This window comes from Ranitomeya imitator, chromosome 1, assembly GCF_032444005.1.
Source record: "Ranitomeya imitator isolate aRanImi1 chromosome 1, aRanImi1.pri, whole genome shotgun sequence".
In the NCBI taxonomy this organism is placed as follows: domain Eukaryota; kingdom Metazoa; phylum Chordata; class Amphibia; order Anura; family Dendrobatidae; genus Ranitomeya; species Ranitomeya imitator.
The window spans coordinates 432143712-432162442 of record NC_091282.1 but is presented as its reverse complement, the minus strand read 5'-3'; positions in this window follow the sequence as shown (position 1 = coordinate 432162442).

Genomic DNA, 18731 nt, shown 5'->3' with positions numbered 1-18731 from the left:
GCTCAAAACCACATTCAAGAAGTTTATTAACCCTTCTAGTGCTTCACAGGAATTTTTGGAATGTTTAAAAAAAAATTAACATTTAATTTTTTTTCACAAAATTTTTTACTTCAGCTCCAGTTTGTTTTATTTTACCAAGAGTAACAAGAATAAATGGACCCCAAAAGTTGTTTTACAATTTGTCCTGAGTACCGCGATACTCCATATGTGGGGGTAAACCATTGTTTGGGCGCGTGGCAGAGCTCGGAAGGGAAGGAGTGCCATTTGACTTTTCAATGCAAAATTGGCTGGAATTGAGATGGGATGCCATGTTGCGTTTGGAGAGCCACTAATGTGCCTAAACATTGAAACCCCCCACAAGTGGCACCATTTTGGAAAGTAGACCCCCTAAGGAACTTATCTAGATGTGTGGTGAGCACTTTAACCCACCAAGTGCTTCACAGAAGTTTATAATGTAGAACCGTAAAGATAAAGAATAATATTTTTTCACAAAAATTAACTTTTTGCCCCCATTTTTTATTTTTGCAAGGTTACCAGAAGAAATTGTACCCCAAAATTTGTTGTGCAATTTGTCCTGAGTATGCTGATACCTCATATGTGGGGGTAAACCACTGTTTGGGTGCATGGCAGAGCTCGGAAACGAACGAGCGCCATTTGACTTTTCAATGCAAAAGTGACTGGAATTGAGATGGGACGCCATGTTGCGTTGGGGAGGCCCTAATGTGCCTAAACAATGAAACCCCCACAAGCGACACCATTTTGGAAAGTAGACCCCCTATGGATCTTATCTAAATGTGTTGTGAGAGCTTTGAACCCCCTAGTGTTTCACTACAGTTTATGACGCAGAGCCGTGAAAATAAAAATTATTTTATTTTTCCACAAAAATTATTTTTTAGCCCCCATTTTTTTTATTTTCCCAAGGTTAACAGGAGAAATTGGACCCCAAAAGTTGTTGTTCAATTTGTCCTGAGTACGCTGATACCCCATATGTGGGGGGTAACCACCGCTTGGGCTCATGGCAGAGCTCGGAAGGGAAGGAGCGCCATTTAGAATGCAGACTTAGATGGAATAGTCTGCAGGCGTCACATTGCGTTTGCAGAGCCCCTAATGTACCTACACAGTAGAAACCCCCACAAGCGACCCCATATTGGAAACTAGACCCCCCCAAGGAACTCACCTAGATGGGTTGTGATAACGTTGAACCCCCAAGTGTTTCACTATAGTTTATGACGCAGAGCCGTGAAAATAAAAATTCTTTTATTTTTCCACAAAAATTATTTTTTAGCCCCTAGTTTTGTATTTTCCCAAGTGTAACAGGAGAAATTGGACCCCAAAAGTTGTTGTTCAATTCGTCCTGAGTACGCTGATACCCCATATGTGGGGGGTAACCACCGCTTGGGCTCATGGCAGAGCTCGGAAGGGAAGGAGCGCCAATTGGAATGCAGACTTAGATGGATGAGTCTGCAGGCATCACGTTGCATTTGCAGAGCCCCTGATGTACCTAAACAGTAGGAAACCCCCACAAGTGACCCCATATTGGAACCTAGACCCCCCAAGGAACTTATCTAGATGTGTTGTGAGAACTTTGAACCCCCAAGTATTTCACTACAGTTAATAACGCAGAGCTGTGAAAATAAAAAATCATTTTTTTCCTACAAAAATGTTTTTTTAGCCCCCCAAATTTTTATTTACTTAAGGGTAACAAGAGAAATTGGACCCCATAAGTTGTTGTCCAATTTGTCCTGAGTACGCTGATACTCCATATGTTGGGGTAAACCCCTGTTTGGGCGCACGGGAGAGCTCGGAAGGGAAGGAGCACTCTGTTACTTTTTCATTGCAGAATTGGCTGGAATTGAGATCGGACGCCATATCGCGTTTGGAGAGCCCTGATGTGCCTAAACAGTGGAAACCCCCAATTCCAACTGAAACCCTAACCCAAACACACCCCTAACCCTAATCCAAAACACACCCCTAACCCCAACTCCAACACACCCCTAACCCTAATCCCAACCATAACCCTAACCACACCCCTAACCCTGACACACCCCTAACCCTAATCCCAGCCAATCCAAATCCAAACACTAACCCTAGCCCCAACCCTAGCCCTAACCCTAACCCTAGCCCTAGCCCTAACCCTAACCCTAGCCATAACCCTAGCCCTAACCCTAGCCCTAACCCTAGCCCTAACCCTAACCATAGCCCTAACCCTAATCCTAGCCCTAACCCTAACCCTAGCCTTAACTCTAATGGGAAAATGGAAATAAATACATTTTTTTAATTTTTATATTTTTCCCTAACTAAGGGGATGATGAAGGGGGGTTTGATTTACTTTTATAGCGGGTATTTTAGCGGATTTTTATGACTGGCAGCCGTCACACACTAAAAGATGCTTTTTATTGCAAAAATATTTTTTTGCATTACCACATTTTGAGAGCTATAATTTTTCCATATTTTGGTCCACAGAGTCATTCGAGGTCTTGTTTTTTGCGGGACAAGTTGATGTTTTTATTGGTAACATTTTTGGGCATGTGACATTTTTTAATCACTTTTTATTCCGATTTTTGTGAGGCAGTATGACCAAAAACCAGTTATTCATGAATTTCTTTTCGGGGGGCGTTTATACCGTTCCGCATTTGGTAAAATGGATAAAGCAGTTTTATTGTTTGGGTCAGTACAATTACAGTGATACCTCATTTTTATCATTTTTTTATGTTTTGGCACTTTTATATGATAAAAACTATTTTATAGATAAAATAATTATTTTTGCATCGCTTTATTCTGAGGACTATAACTTTTATTTTTTCGCAGATGATGCTGTATGGCAGCTCGTTTTTTTGTGGGACAAGATGATGTTTTCAGCAGTACCATGGTTATTTATATCCGTCATTTTGATCGCGTGCTATTCTACTTTATGTTCGGCGGTATGATAATAAAGCGTTGTTTTTTGCCTCGTTTTTTTTTTTACGGTGTTTACTGAAGGGTTTAACTAGTTGGGCAGTTTTATAGGACGAGTCGTTACAGACGTGGCGATACTAAATATGTGTACTTTTATTGTTTTTTTAATTTAGATAAAGGAATGTATTTATTGGAACAATATTTATATATATATTTTTTTTACACATGTAAATAATCTTTTTTTAACTTTTTTACTTTGCCCCAGGGGGGGACATCACAGTAAAATGACAGATCACTGAACTGACACTTTGCTGTGCACTGTGTCAGATCAGTGATCACACAGCACAGCAGGGAGGCTTCCCAGCGCCTGCTCTGAGCAGGCGCTTGTAAGCCACCTCCCTGCAGGACCCAGATGCAGCCCCGTGGCCATTTTGGATCCGTGGCCTGCAGGGAGGAGGCGCTGGGTACAAGGTGAGCACATCGTCTTGTACTGAGGGTCTCAGGGAAGCACGCAGGGAGCTCCCTCCCTGCGCGATGCTTCCCAATTCCCCCGTGAGCGCTGCCGATCGCTATGACGTACTATCCCGTCCCTGGAAATTAAGTCCCAGGTCACATTGATGGGATAGTACGTCAAATGGGATTAAGGGGTTAAACAACAATTGGAAGAATTATCTTCCACCTGCTCTAGAGGCTTCTTGAATCTCCTTATACGTTCTAATGAGGTAGAAATTGAAATTAAACCAATTCAGAAAAATGTGACTAAACAGCTCTCTATGGAGGCCATGGTGAAACTAAATGAGGAATTGGATAACAACTTTCGGAAGTGGGAAAAGGAGATAGTGAAGGTCAAAACAAAGAAATACCAGAGAGACTGTCCTGATTTTAAAACCAATCGAGTGTATTGATGGAGAAACAAACAAATAGAAAAATGTCTCCTTCACAGATCCGGTCTAAGGGTACTGTCACACAGTGGCACTTTTGTCGCTATGACGGTACGATTCGTGACGTTCCAGCGATATCCATACGATATCGCTGTGTCTGACACGCAGCAGCGATCAGGGATCCTGCTGAGAATCGTACGTCGTAGCAGATCGTTTGGAACATTCTTTCGTCGCTGGATCTCTCGCTGTCACACACACCGATCTAGCGACGCATTCGCTTGTAACCAGGGTAAACATTGGGTTACTAAGCGCAGGACCGCGCTTAGTAACCCGATGTTTACCCTGGTTACCAGCGTAAATGTAAAAAAAACCAAACAGTACATACTTACATTCCGGTGTCCATCAGGTCCCTTGCCGTCTGCTTCCCGCACTCACTGACTGCCGGCCGTAAAGTGAAAGCAGAGCACAGCGGTGACGTCACCGCTGTGCTGTGCTTTCACTTTACGGCCGGCAGTCAGTGAGTGCGGGAAGCAGACGGCAAGGGACAGACACCGGAATGTAAGTATGTAGTGTTTGTTTTTACGCTGGTAACCAGGGTAAACATCGGGTTACTAAGCGCGGTCCTGCGCTTAGTAACCCGATGTTTACCCTGGTTACCCGGGGACCTCGGCATCGTTGGTCGCTGGAGAGCTGTCTGTGTGACAGCTCTCCAGCGACCACACTACGACTTACCAACGATCACGGCCAGGTCGTATCGCTGGTCGTGATCGTTGGTAAATCGTATAGTGTGACGGTACCCTAACTCAATCTCTTTCATATCATCGGTTGATGATAATTCCCTGCTAGACATGTGTATGGGTAGTAGCCAAGTACCAAAAGACTTGGAACAAATAGACAACCTAATGCACATAAGGGAAAGACATTTAATAAAGATAAATTAACACCTCCTCAGTCCAATGAGAAAAAGAGATAAATCCACAATTGTGAGGTAATTAATTTGTCTACGCACATATTTTCAAATACTCAGCAGGAGATTTTAGAAATAGGCCTCATATTTGTTCCTAATAATAATTTTGATTTTTTTCACTGCAGTGAAGGATTTACACCTCTTCACAAGGAAACTTATTCTGCCAAAATTAAATTCCAGGAGTGATTCGATATTGGGCCTTAACAGCAAGGCTGAACAAGAGGATATCTGGATTTTGGAAGACCTAGAGAGGGAGAGCTCTGGGGTCTCCACAGGTATATTTCCCTCTTCTATTCAACCTAAATCTACAATGTTCTCACCCTTTTTACTGTGTCCCCAAGTTGAGATCTTCAGCAGACTTGTGGCTGAGGTCTTCAAATCTATTTCCACATGCAGGGTGTGGGATAATATCCATGGGGCTATTCAAACCAGTGGATTAGGAGGGGAATGTGGTGATTTTGCCCATTGGGATGTACAAACAAGAGGCCTTTAGGCAACTTACGGATAGAAAGGCATATACATCTTTATCATATTCAGAAGGGGAAATGCAAAAACATGGAACTTTAGGAAAACTGATTTCAACAAATTAAGGGAAGAGCTTAATTGTGTAGACTGGGACCAGGGCCGGACTGGCAATCTGGCAATTCTGGCAAATGCCAGAAGGGCCTGTCTGGTTATGGGCTGCCTTGTCTGCGACGTTGTTAGCAGAATCTGTCTTCTCAAGACCCCCATACAGCTAAGAATTGTGATGGATCACAAGTTGCTGACTCCGTCACTTACCCCAGCAGGTCTGTAGTAAATCTTCCTTTCCTCCATTCAGGGTAATATTAGTAATATATCTCATCTTGTTCATGGGGACGGGGACAGCATGGGCCTGTGTGATTTCAAATGCCAGGGCTGAATTTCATCCCTAGTCCGTACCTGACTGGGACCATGTCATGGCAACTGTGGCTACCGAACATAAATGGGGCATGTTTAAGGAAATACTATGAGAATCCTGTAGAAAACGTATACCCTCCGGTAATAAAGTGTTAAGGAATAAAAATAAACCATTATGGATAAATATGAAAGTACAATGTTTAATAAGACAAAAATAAAAGGGAATTCCTGAAGGCCAAGAAAACAGAATAGCATTTCCGGAGTAAAAAGATCTATAAAGTTTTTTCCTGACATGCATCGCTACCGAGATCTGCCAGAAGTGACATGGTCAGTGGTGGAGGCTCCGCCCATATGAGCCAATCTAATTTAGCATTCATCCTATACACCTGACGTGACAGGTGCAATGTGTATATATAATCTACCTTATGCTCACTCACAACACAGAGGCCCCTGAGGAAGGCTATGCGAAATGCGTTTTGGGGCTTTTGGGACGCACAGACGCATTGCACTTTATGGATAAGCATTCATTTTGTGGCTATCATGTTACATTTCTTGTATACCATGTGGCTCACAGGGCGTCCTTGTGGTGCACAATAGCTCAGGTAATATGGGATTTTCCATTATTATTACAATTTGTCTGCGTGGAGTGCTTTTGAGCGCCGTCTTGCTCACATACATCATTATTACAATGCTTCGCAGAATTCCCTTCCCCTTTTTCTTTCTCTCAGTTTGTTCATATCTACCTATTATGACTAATGCTATGAATAAAAAATTGTACATCTGTATGTGTAGAGCTTCATTATACTAATATGTACTAACTGCCTGTTGTGCTGTCTCACAATTTGTGTCTTCACCGGCTTCATCTACCACTAACATTTAAATTTATTGTTTAAACCTACTTTTTAAAAATTCTAATAAAATATATGCATTTCATATGATTTATGTTTCTTTGTCATTTAACTGTATTTATGGCTCCTTATTTTATCCATTACTCTAGCAATTTTTGCATATCCACCCCAATCTATTGTAGTTCTAGACTAAACCACATGTCCACATCTCAAGGCTACAGGGAATGCAGTCCTCACTGTAGTTGCTACAGGTCCACAGGAATGCTCTAAACCTCTCTCAAGAACCGAAATACAGTCTCTCGTGGGTTTGAGTATACCACTTCACCCACCACTGGTTCCACAACTGGGCTGATTTCTGTAGGGGCCCACACAGAATTCCTTATTGGCCTAAATTTTAATGGCTAGTCTCAGCTCCCAGACCACCAACATACTTTGTTAGCTTACAGTTCACCCTGTGACATGCACTCCAGGCAATGTTTTGTAGAGGAGCCAGTCCAAAGGTCACTCACTCTCTATCAGGCAACCTTCCTCCTTAGCTCCGTGCAAGCCTCAATGTCACAAATTCCAACCTCTAGTTCACCTCCTCAACAGCCACAGATTTTTTGTCACCGTTGTCTAAAGACAGAGGTGCAAGTTTGGTCTTCACAGGTGTCAAAGAACACTGCATAAATACTGTATAGACCTTTATTACCATGGTCTAGCACCTCACGTGTTAAGTTCCCAGAATGTTTCCAAAAACGTAAACTAATTTGCTCCCGCATGCAATTTGATGCACCGTTCCCTATCTTCTACCTGACCTGAAACATTAAATACCGTATATACTCGAGTATAAGCCGACCCGAGTATAAGCCGACCCGAGTATAAGCCGACCCCCCCTAATTTTGCCACAAAAAACTGGGAAAACTTAATGACTTGAGTATAAGCCTAGGGTGGGAAATGCAGCAGCTACCGGTAAATTTTAAAAGTAAAAATAGATACCAATAAAAGTAAAATTAATTGAGACATCAGTAGGTTAAGTGTTTTTGAATATCTATATCGAATCAGGAGCCCCATATAATGCTCCATAAAGTTTATGATGGCCCCATAAGATGCTCCATATTAAAATATTCCTCATATAATCCTGCATAAAGGTTAATAATGGCCTTATAAGATGCTCCATAGACACATTTGCCCAATATAATGCTGCACAAATGCTGATTATGGCCCCATAAGATGCTCCATAAAGATATTTGCCCCATATAGTACTGCACAAACCTTGATTATGGCCCTATAAGATGCCCCATACAGACACTTGCCCCATATAATGCTGCACAAACGTTATGGCCCCATATAGTGCTGCACAAACGTTATGGCCCCATAGATGCTCCACACAAACACTTGCCCCATATAGTGCTGCACAAATGTTATGGCCCCATAGATGCTCCATACAAACACTTGCCCCATATAGTGCTGCACAAACGTTATGGCCCCATATAGTGCTGCACAAACGTTATGGCCCCATATAGTGCTGCACAAACGTTATGGCCCCATATAGTGCTGCACAAACGTTATGGCCCCATAGATGCTCCATACAGACACTTGCCCCATTTGCTGTTGCTGTGATAAAAAAAATAAATCACATACTCACCTCTCCGTCGCTCAGGCCCCCGACACTTTCAATAGTCACCTGCTCCTTGTTCCGGCGCCACTCCATCTTCAGCGTCTTAAGTACTGACATTCAGGCAGAGGGCATGCACTAAACACGTCACCGCGCCCTCTGACCTGAGCATCACTGTTGTGAATTCTGTTGTCGGGCTCCCTCCTGTGGTCATGAATGGTACTTCGGCTGGTTCTGTCCATGGACTTCCTCTGGTGGGTGTTTCTGAGTTTCCTTCCACAGGTGACGAGGTTAATTCGTTAGCTGGCTGCTCTATTTAACTCCACTTAGATCTTTGCTCCATGCCACCTGTCAATGTTCCAGTATTGGTCTAGTTCACTCCTGGATCGTTCTTGTGACCTGTCTTCCCAGCAGAAGCTAAGTTCCAGCTTGTATTTCTTTGGTTTGCTATTTTTCTGTCCAGCTTGCTATTTTTATTGTTGTCTTGCTTGCTGGAAGCTCTGGGACGCAGAGGGAGCGCCTCCGCACCGTGAGTCGGTGCGGAGGGTCTTTCTGTGCCCTCTGCATGGTCTTTTTGTAGGTTTTTGTGCTGACCGCAAAGTAACCTTTCCTATCCTCGGTCTGTTCAGTAAGTCGGGCCTCACTTTGCTAAATCTATTTCATCTCTGTGTTTGTATTTTCATCTTTACTCAGTCATTATATGTGGGGGGCTGCCTTTTCCTTTGGGGAATTTCTCTGAGGCAAGGTAGGCTTTATTTTTCTATCTTCAGGGCTAGCTAGTTCCTTAGGCTGTGCCGAGTTGCATAGGGAGCGTTAGGCGCAATCCATGGCTATTTCTAGTGTGTTTGATAGGATTAGGGATTGCGGTCAGCAGAGTTCCCACGTCCCAGAGCTCGTCCTTTATTATCAGTAACTATCAGGTCATTCCGTGTGCTCTTAACCACCAGGTCCATTATTGTCCTGACCACCAGGTCATAACAGTACAGGTGGCCCAAAGTACTAATGCATCTCAATAGAGGGATAAGAGAACTTCTGATACCATTTTTTTTTCTTTGCAGTGTGTTCTGTCTCTCTTTTCCCCTTTACCTCTGGGTGGGTCAGGACACAGGTGTAAACATGGACATTCAAGGTCTGTCCTCTTGGATGGATAATCTCACTACAAGGGTACAAAACATTCAAGATTTTGTGGTTCAGAATCCGATGTCAGAGCCTAGGATTCCAATTCCTGATTTGTTTTCTGGTGATAGATCTAAGTTCTTGAATTTCAAAAATAATTGTAAATTGTTTCTTGCCTTGAAACCTCGCTCCTCAGGTGACCCTGTTCAACAAGTAAAGATCATTATTTCTTTGTTACGTGGTGACCCTCAAGACTGGGCATTTTCCCTTGCGCCAGGAGATCCGGCATTGCGTGATGTCGATGCGTTTTTCCTGGCGCTTGGATTGCTTTATGACGAACCTAATTCAGTGGATCAGGCAGAGAAAATCTTGCTGGCTCTGTGCCAGGGTCAGGATGAAGCGGAGATATATTGTCAGAAGTTTAGAAAGTGGTCTGTGCTCACTCAGTGGAATGAATGTGCCCTGGCAGCAATCTTCAGAAAGGGTCTCTCTGAAGCCCTTAAGGATGTCATGGTGGGATTTCCCATGCCTGCTGGTCTGAATGAGTCTATGTCCTTGGCCATTCAGATCGATCGACGCTTGCGTGAGCGTAAAGCTGTGCACCATTTGGCGGTACTATCTGAGCATGGGCCTGAGCCTTTGCAATGTGATAGGACTTTGACCAGAGCTGAACGGCAAGAACACAGACGTCGGAATGGGCTATGTTTTTACTGTGGTGATTCCACTCATGCTATCTCCGATTGTCCTAAGCGCACTAAGCGGTTCGCTAGGTCTGCCACCATTGGTACGGTACAGTCTAAATTTCTATTGTCCGTTACTCTGATTTGCTCTTTGTCATCCTATTCTGTTATGGCATTTGTGGATTCAGGCGCTGCCCTGAATTTGATGGACTTGGAGTATGCTAGGTGCTGTGGTTTTTTCTTGGAGCCCTTGCAGTATCTTATTCCATTGAGAGGAATTGATGCTACGCCTTTGGCCAAGAATAAGCCTCAGTACTGGACCCAATTGACCATGTGCATGGCTCCTGCACATCAGGAGCATATCCGCTTTCTGGTGTTGCATAATCTGCATGATGTGGGGTTGCCATGGCTACAGGTTCATAATCCAGTATTGGACTGGAAATCTATGTACATGGTGATGTTCCATTTTTGTCTATTTCGTCTTCCACTCCTTCTGAAGTTCCAGAGGTTTTGTCGGATTATCGGGATGTATTTGATGAGCCCAAAGCCAGTGCCCTACCTCCTCATAGGGATTGCGATTGTGCAATTAATTTGATTCCTGGTAGTAAGTTTCCTAAGGGCCGATTGTTCAATTTATCTGTGCCAGAACACGCCGCTATGCGGAGTTATATAAAGGAATCCTTGGAGAAAGGCCATATTCGCCCGTCGTCATCACCGTTAGGAGCAGGGTTCTTTTTTGTGGCCAAGAAGGATGGTTCTTTGAGACCTTGTATTGATTACCGCCTTCTTAATAAAATTACAGTCAAATTTCAGTATCCTTTGCCGCTGCTGTCTGATTTGTTTGCTCGTATTAAAGGGGCTAGTTGGTTCACCAAGATAGATCTTTGTGGTGCGTATAATCTTGTGCGTATTAAACAAGGCGATGAATGGAAAACAGCATTTAATACGCCCGAGGGCCATTTTGAGTACCTGGTTATGCCATTCGGTCTTTCCAATGCTCCATCAGTATTTCAGTCCTTTATGCATGACATCTTCCGAGAGTACCTGGATAAATTCCTGATTGTGTATTTGGATGATATTTTGGTCTTTTCGGATGATTGGGAGTCTCATGTGAAGCAGGTCAGAATGGTGTTCCAGGTCCTTCGTGCGAATTCCTTGTTTGTGAAGAGGTCAAAGTGTCTCTTTGGAGTTCAGAAGGTTTCATTTTCGGGGTTCATTTTTTCCCCTTCTACTATCGAGATGGACCCTGTTAAAGTCCAGGCCATTTACGATTGGACTCAGCCGACATCTGTGAAGAGCCTGCAAAAGTTCCTGGGCTTTGCTAATTTTTATCGGCGCTTCATCGCTAATTTTTCTACTGTTGCTAAACCGTTGACTGATTTGACCAAGAAGGGTGCTGATATGGTCAATTGGTCTTCTGCAGCTGTAGAGGCTTTTCAGGAGTTGAAGCGTCGTTTTTCTTCTGCCCCTGTGTTGTGCCAGCCAGATGTTTCGCTCCCGTTTCAGGTTGAGGTTGATGCTTCTGAGATTGGAGCAGGGGCTGTTTTGTCGCAAAGAAGTTCTGATGGCTCGGTGATGAAGCCATATGCTTTCTTTTCTAGAAAGTTTTCGCCTGCTGAGCGTAATTATGATGTTGGTAATCGTGAGTTGTTGGCCATGAAGTGGGCATTCGAGGAGTGGCGTCATTGGCTTGAAGGAGCCAAGCATCGCGTGGTGGTCTTGACAGATCACAAGAATTTGACTTATCTTGAGTCTGCCAAACGGTTGAATCCGAGACAGGCTTGATGGTCGTTATTTTTCTCCCGTTTTGATTTTGTGGTTTCGTACCGGGCTCTAAGAATGTGAAGGCTGATGCCCTGTCAAGGAGTTTTGTGCCTGACTCTCCGGGTGTTCCTGAGCCGGCGGGTATTCTCAAAGAGGGGGTAATTTTGTCTGCCATCTCCCCTGATTTGCGGCAGGTGCTGCAAAAATTTCAGGCTGATAGACCTGACCGTTGCCCAGCGGAGAAACTGTTTGTCCCTGATAGATGGACTAGTAGAGTTATCTCTGAGATTCATTGTTCAGTGTTGGCTGGGCATCCTGGAATCTTTGGTACCAGAGATTTGGTGGCTAGATCCTTTTGGTGGCCGTCTTTGTCACGGGATGTGCGTTCTTTTGTGCAGTCCTGTGGGACTTGTGCTCAGGCTAAGCCCTGCTGTTCTCGTGCCAGTGGGTTGCTTTTGCCCTTGCCGGTCCTGAAGAGGCCCTGGACGCATATTTCTATGGATTTTATTTCGGATCTCCCCGTCTCTCAAAAGATGTCGGTCATTTGGGTGGTTTGTGATCGCTTTTCTAAGATGGTCCATTTGGTACCTTTGTAACATAGTAACATAGTTAGTAAGGCCGAAAAAAGACATTTGTCCATCCAGTTCAGCCTATATTTCATCATAATAAATCCCCAGATCTATCTCCTTCTACAGAACCTAATAATTGTATGATACAATATTGTTCTGCTCCAGGCCTCTCTTGAACCCCTCGACTGAGTTCGCCATCACCACCTCCTCAGGCAAGCAATTCCAGATTCTTACCGCCCTAACAGTAAAGAATCCTCTTCTATGTTGGTGGAAAAACCTTCTCTCCTCCAGACGCAAAGAATGCCCCCTTGTGCCCGTCACCTTCCTTGGTATAAACAGATCCCCAGCGAGATATTTGTATTGTCCCCTTATATACTTATACATGGTTATTAGATCGCCCCTCAGTCGTCTTTTTTCTAAACTAAATAATCCTAATTTCGCTAATCTATCTGGGTATTGTAGTTCTCCCATCCCCTTTATTAATTTTGTTGCCCTCCTTTGTACTCTCTCTAGTTCCATTATATCCTTCCTGAGCACCGGTGCCCAAAACTGGACACAGTACTCCATGTGCGGTCTAACTAGGGATTTGTACAGAGGCAGTATAATGCTCTCATCATGTGTATCCAGACCTCTCTTAATGCACCCCATGATCCTGTTTGCCTTGGCAGCTGCTGCCTGGCACTGGCTGCTCCAGGTAAGTTTATCATTAACTAGGATCCCCAAGTCCTTCTCCCTGTCAGATTTACCCAGTGGTTTCCCGTTCAGTGTGTAATGGTGATATTGATTCCTTCTTCCCATGTGTATAACCTTACATTTATCATTGTTAAACCTCATCTGCCACCTTTCAGCCCAAGTTTCCAACTTATCCAGATCCATCTGTAGCAGAATACTATCTTCTCTTGTATTAACTGCTTTACATAGTTTTGTATCATCTGCAAATATCGATATTTTACTGTGTAAACCTTCTACCAGATCCTTAATGAATATGTTGAAGAGAACAGGTCCCAATACCGACCCCTGCGGTACCCCACTGGTCACAGCGACCCAGTTAGAGACTATACCATTTATAACCACCCTCTGCTTTCTATCACTAAGCCAGTTACTAACCCATTTACACACATTTTCCCCCAGACCAAGCATTCTCATTTTGTGTACCAACCTCTTGTGCGGCACGGTATCAAACGCTTTGGAAAAATCGAGATATACCACGTCCAATGACTCACCGACGTGGTCCAGCCTATAGCTTACCTCTTCATAAAAACTGATTAGATTGGTTTGACAGGAGCGATTTCTCATAAACCCATGCTGATATGGAGTTAAACAGTTATTCTCATTGAGATAATCCAGAATAACATCCTTCAGAAACCCTTCAAATATTTTACCAACAATAGAGGTTAGACTTACTGGCCTATAATTTCCAGGTTCACTTTTAGAGCCCTTTTTGAATATTGGCACCACATTTGCTATGCGCCAGTCCTGCGGAACAGACCCCGTCGCTATAGAATCCCTAAAAATAAGAAATAATGGTTTATCTATTACATTACTTAGTTCTCTTAGTACTCGTGGGTGTATGCCATCCGGACCCGGAGATTTATCTATTTTAATCTTATTTAGCCGATTTCGCACCTCTTCTTGGGTTAGATTTGTGACCCTTAATATAGGGTTTTCATTGTTTCTTGGGATTTCACCTAGCATTTCATTTTCCACCGTGAATACCGTGGAGAAGAAGGTGTTTAATATGTTAGCTTTTTCCTCGTCATCTACAACCATTCTTTCCTCACTATTTTTTAAGGGGCCTACATTTTCAGTTTTTATTCTTTTACTATTGATATAGTTGAAGAACAGTTTGGGATTAGTTTTACTCTCCTTAGCAATGTGCTTCTCTGTTTCCTTTTTGGCAGCTTTAATTAGTTTTTTAGATAAAGTATTTTTCTCCCTATAGTTTTTTAGAGCTTCAATGGTGCCATCCTGCTTTAGTAGTGCAAATGCTTTCTTTTTACTGTTAATTACCTGTCTTACTTTTTTGTTTAGCCACATTGGGTTTTTCCTATTTCTAGTCCTTTTATTCCCACAAGGTATAAACCGCTTACAGTGCCTATTTAGGATGTTCTTAAACATTTTCCATTTATTATATCTGTATTCTTATTTCTGAGGATATTGTCCCAGTCTACCAGATTAAGGGCATCTCTAAGCTGGTCAAACTTTGCCTTCCTAAAGTTCAGTGTTTTTGTGACTACCTCACAAGTCCCCCTAGTGAAAGACAGGTGAAACTGTACAATATTGTGGTCGCTATTTCCTAGATGCCCGACCACCTGCAGATTTGTTATTCTGTCAGGTCTATTAGATAGTATTAGGTCTAAAAGTGCTGCTCCTCTGGTTGGATTCTGCACCAATTGTGAAAGATAATTTTTCTTGGTTTTAGCAGAATCCTGTTGCCTTTATGGGTTTCACAGGTTTCTGTTTCCCAGTTAATATCCGGGTAGTTAAAGTCCCCCATAACCAGGACCTCATTATGGGCTGCAGCTTCATCTATCTGCTTTAGAAGTAGACTTTCCATGATTTCTGTTATATTTGGGGGTTTGTAATAGACCCCAATGAGAATTTTGTTACCATTTTTCCCTCCATGAATTTCGACCCATATGGACTCGACATCCTCATTCCCTTCGCTAATATCCTCCCTTAAAGTGGACTTTAGACAAGACTTTACATAGAGACAAACCCCTCCTCTCCGATTTTTACGATCCTTTCTAAACAGACTGTAACCCTGTAAGTTAACTGCCCAGTCATAGCTTTCATCTAACCATGTCTCGGTTATTCCCACTATGTCAAAGTTACCTGTAGATATTTCTGCTTCTAGTTCTTCCATCTTGTTTGTCAGGCTTCTGGCGTTTGCGAGCATGCAGTTTAGAGGATTTTGTTTTGTTCCAATCTCTTTGCTGTGGATTGTTTTAGAAATGTTCTTACCTCCTGTTAGGGCTAGTGGAACGCACCAAATAATAAGACTGATAGTGTACGGTGCGTTCGTAGCCCGGGGTCCACCGTGCAGAGATGGAACCTGCTGCTGAGTAATGACGGACTATATGGCGGTACTCATAAGTATACTCGCGTGGGTTAAACTTCACCCAACGTGAAGGAAGCGATCCTGTTGCGTCACAGGATCGCGGTACCGCACATAGAAGGCGAGCAAGCAGTCAGCGAACTTAACCCCAACTAGGATTGAAGTCCGATTAGACCACTTGCTGGCACAACACCGCAACAGGGTGTGTTAGGCAACTCTTATAATTAGAGCACCGAAGTGCGAACTGTGCCGTGCTGGCAGGCACCACTAAGCACCCAGACGTGGGTCAGGAAGCGCACTACTGGCGCGTGGCGCCGCACTGGCGGTCACAGCAATAGACGCTGATACGTGTGTGACACGTTGAGTGATTTGTCGGGCGCTAGATAGCAGCCATACTCCATGTGCGAACAGTCATACAATAGGGTAGGGGTATTTAATGAACGACTTGCACTCACAACAAACACACGTATACAATTGTACACTAGCGCATGGCCGTGCGGTCATGCGCAGTTTATATAATTGCAGGACAGGAAGTGGCCACAGAAACTTTGCCCTTCCAGGGCCTGCCAAGAGGACCAATGGAATGCGCTGCAGAGCCAGAGCACATGACCCTCGATCTCCAACGGGAGATCTTGCTCTGGGCATGCTCAGTGTGCCCAGAGGACACAAGGACTTAGTCTCAGGGAAGTCCGCTCGCCGCTGACCAGCACTGACTTTAATGGCAGGAGCTGAAGAAGCAGCAGTAACTCTCTGTACAGAGTGAGAGCGAGCAAGACACTGGGAGCGACGTCCCTGCTGAGCAGACTCCACTGCAGCTGGAGGAGAATGGGAGTCCGCAGCGGAGACGGATCGAGATTCCCCCTGTGCAGCAGAGGAAACTTGACTCCTAACACCTCCCTTCTGAGTATGTTTTCCTGGTTCTTCTTTGTTCGAGTCTAATGTTTTTTTTCCCGTCCCCTAAATTGCCTTCCTCCTCTGATTTGGTGCCATTATTTTTCCAGCATGTGGTTCGTTTACATGGTATCCCGGAGAACATCGTTTCTTACAGAGGTTCCCAGTTTGTTTTGAGGTTTTGGCGATCCTTTTGTGCAAGGATGGGCATTGATTTGTCTTTTTCCTCGGCTTTACATCCTCAGACAAATGGCCAAACCGAACGAACTAATCAAACTTTGGAAACATGTCTGAGATGCTTTGTTTCTGCTGATCAGGATGATTGGGTGTCCTTTTTGCCGTTGGCTGAGTTCGCCCTTAATAATCGGGCCAGCTCGGCTACTTTGGTTTCGCCGTTTTTCTGCAATTCTGGTTTCCATCCTCGTTTCTCTTCAGGGCAGGTTGAGTCTTCGGACTGTCCTGGTGTAGATACTGTGGTGGATAGGTTGCAGCAGATTTGGACTCATGTGGTGGACAATTTGACATTGTCCCAGGAGAAGGCTCAACGTTTCGCTAACCGCCGGCGCTGTGTGGGTCCCCGACTTCGTGTTGGGGATTTGGTTTGGTTGTCGTCTCGTTATGTTCCTATGAAGGTTTCCTCTCCTAAGTTTAAGCCTCGTTTCATTGGTCCGTATAAGATGTCTGAGGTTATCAATCCTGTGTCATTTTGTTTGGCCCTTCCTGCTTCTTTTGCCATCCATAATGTGTTCCATAGGTCGTTATTGCGGAGATACGTGGCGCCTGTGGTTCCATCCGTTGATCCTCCTGCCCCGGTGTTGGTTGAGGGGGAGTTGGAGTATGTGGTGGAGAAGATTTTGGATTCTCGTGATTCGAGATGGAAACTCCAGTACCTGGTCAAGTGAAAGGGTTATGGTCAGGAAGATAATTCCTGGGTTTTTGCCTCTGATGTTCATCCTGCCGATCTGGTTCGTGCCTTTCATTTGGCTCATCCTGGTCGGCCTGGGGGCTCTGGTGAGGGTTCGGTGACCCCTCCTCAAGGGGGGGTACTGTTGTGAATTCTGTTGTCGGGCTCCCTCCTGTGGTCATGAATGGTACTTTGGCTGGTTCTGTCCATGGACTTCCTCTGGTGGGTGTTTCTGAGTTTCCTTCCACAGGTGACGAGGTTAATTCGTTAGCTGGCTGCTCTATTTAACTCCTCTTAGATCTTTGCTCCATGCCACCTGTCAATGTTCCAGTATTGGTCTAGTTCACTCCTGGATCGTTCTTGTGAACTGTCTTCCCAGCAGAAGCTAAGTTCCAGCTTGTATTTCTTTGGTTTGCTATTTTTCTGTCCAGCTTGCTATTTTTATTGTTGTCTTGCTTGCTGGAAGCTCTGGGACGCAGAGGGAGCGCTGTTATGGCTTGCAATCAGGCAACACAGCGTGCAGTAATCAGCGCACATACAGAGATCTGGCAATAACCAAAAACAATAGGACGAGCTCTGAGACGTGGAATCTCTGTAGACTGCAGTACCTGATCTATCCTCACACAACTATAAGCAGCAGTGGATTGCGCCTATCACTACCTATGCAACTCGGCACTGCCTGAGGAGCTGACTAGCCTGAAGATAGAAATACAAGCCTGACTTACCTCAGAGAAATACCCCAAAGGAATAGGCAGCCCCCCACATATAATGACTGTTAGCAAGATGAAAAGACAAACGTAGGAATGAAATAGATTCAGCAAAGTGAGGCCCGATATTCTAGACAGAGCGAGGATAGCAAAGAGAACTATGCAGTCTACAAAAACCCTAAAACGAAAACCACGCAAAGGGGCAAAAAGACCCACCGTGCCGAACTAACAGCACGGCGGTGCACCCCTTTGCTTCTCAGAGCTTCCAGCAAAAGGTAATAGCAGGCTGGACAGAAAAAACAGAAAACAAACTAGAAGCACTTATCTAGCAGAGCAGCAGGCCCAAGGAAAGATGCAGTAGCTCAGATCCAACACTGGAACATTGACAAGGAGCAAGGAAGACAGACTCAGGTGGAGCTAAATAGCAAGGCAGCCAACGAGCTCACCAAAACACCTGAGGGAGGAAGCCCAGAGACTGCAATACCACTTGTGACCACAGAAGTGAACTCAGCCACAGAATTCACAACAGTACCCCCCCCTTGAGGAGGGGTCACCGAACCCTCATCAGAACCCCCAGGCCGACCAGGATGAGCCATATGAAAGGCACGAACAAGATCTGGGGCATGGACATCAGAGGCAAAAACCCAGGAATTATCTTCCTGAGCATAACCCTTCCATTTGACCAGATACTGGAGTTTCCGTCTAGAGACACGAGAATCCAAAATCTTCTCCACAATATACTCCAATTCCCCCTCCACCAAAACAGGGGCAGGAGGCTCCACAGATGGAACCATAGGTGCCACGTATCTCCTCAACAACGACCTATGGAATACATTATGTATGGAAAAGGAGTCTGGGAGGGTCAGACGAAAAGACACCGGATTGAGAATCTCAGAAATCCTATACGGACCAATAAAACGAGGTTTAAATTTAGGAGAGGAAACCTTCATAGGAATATGACGAGAAGATAACCAA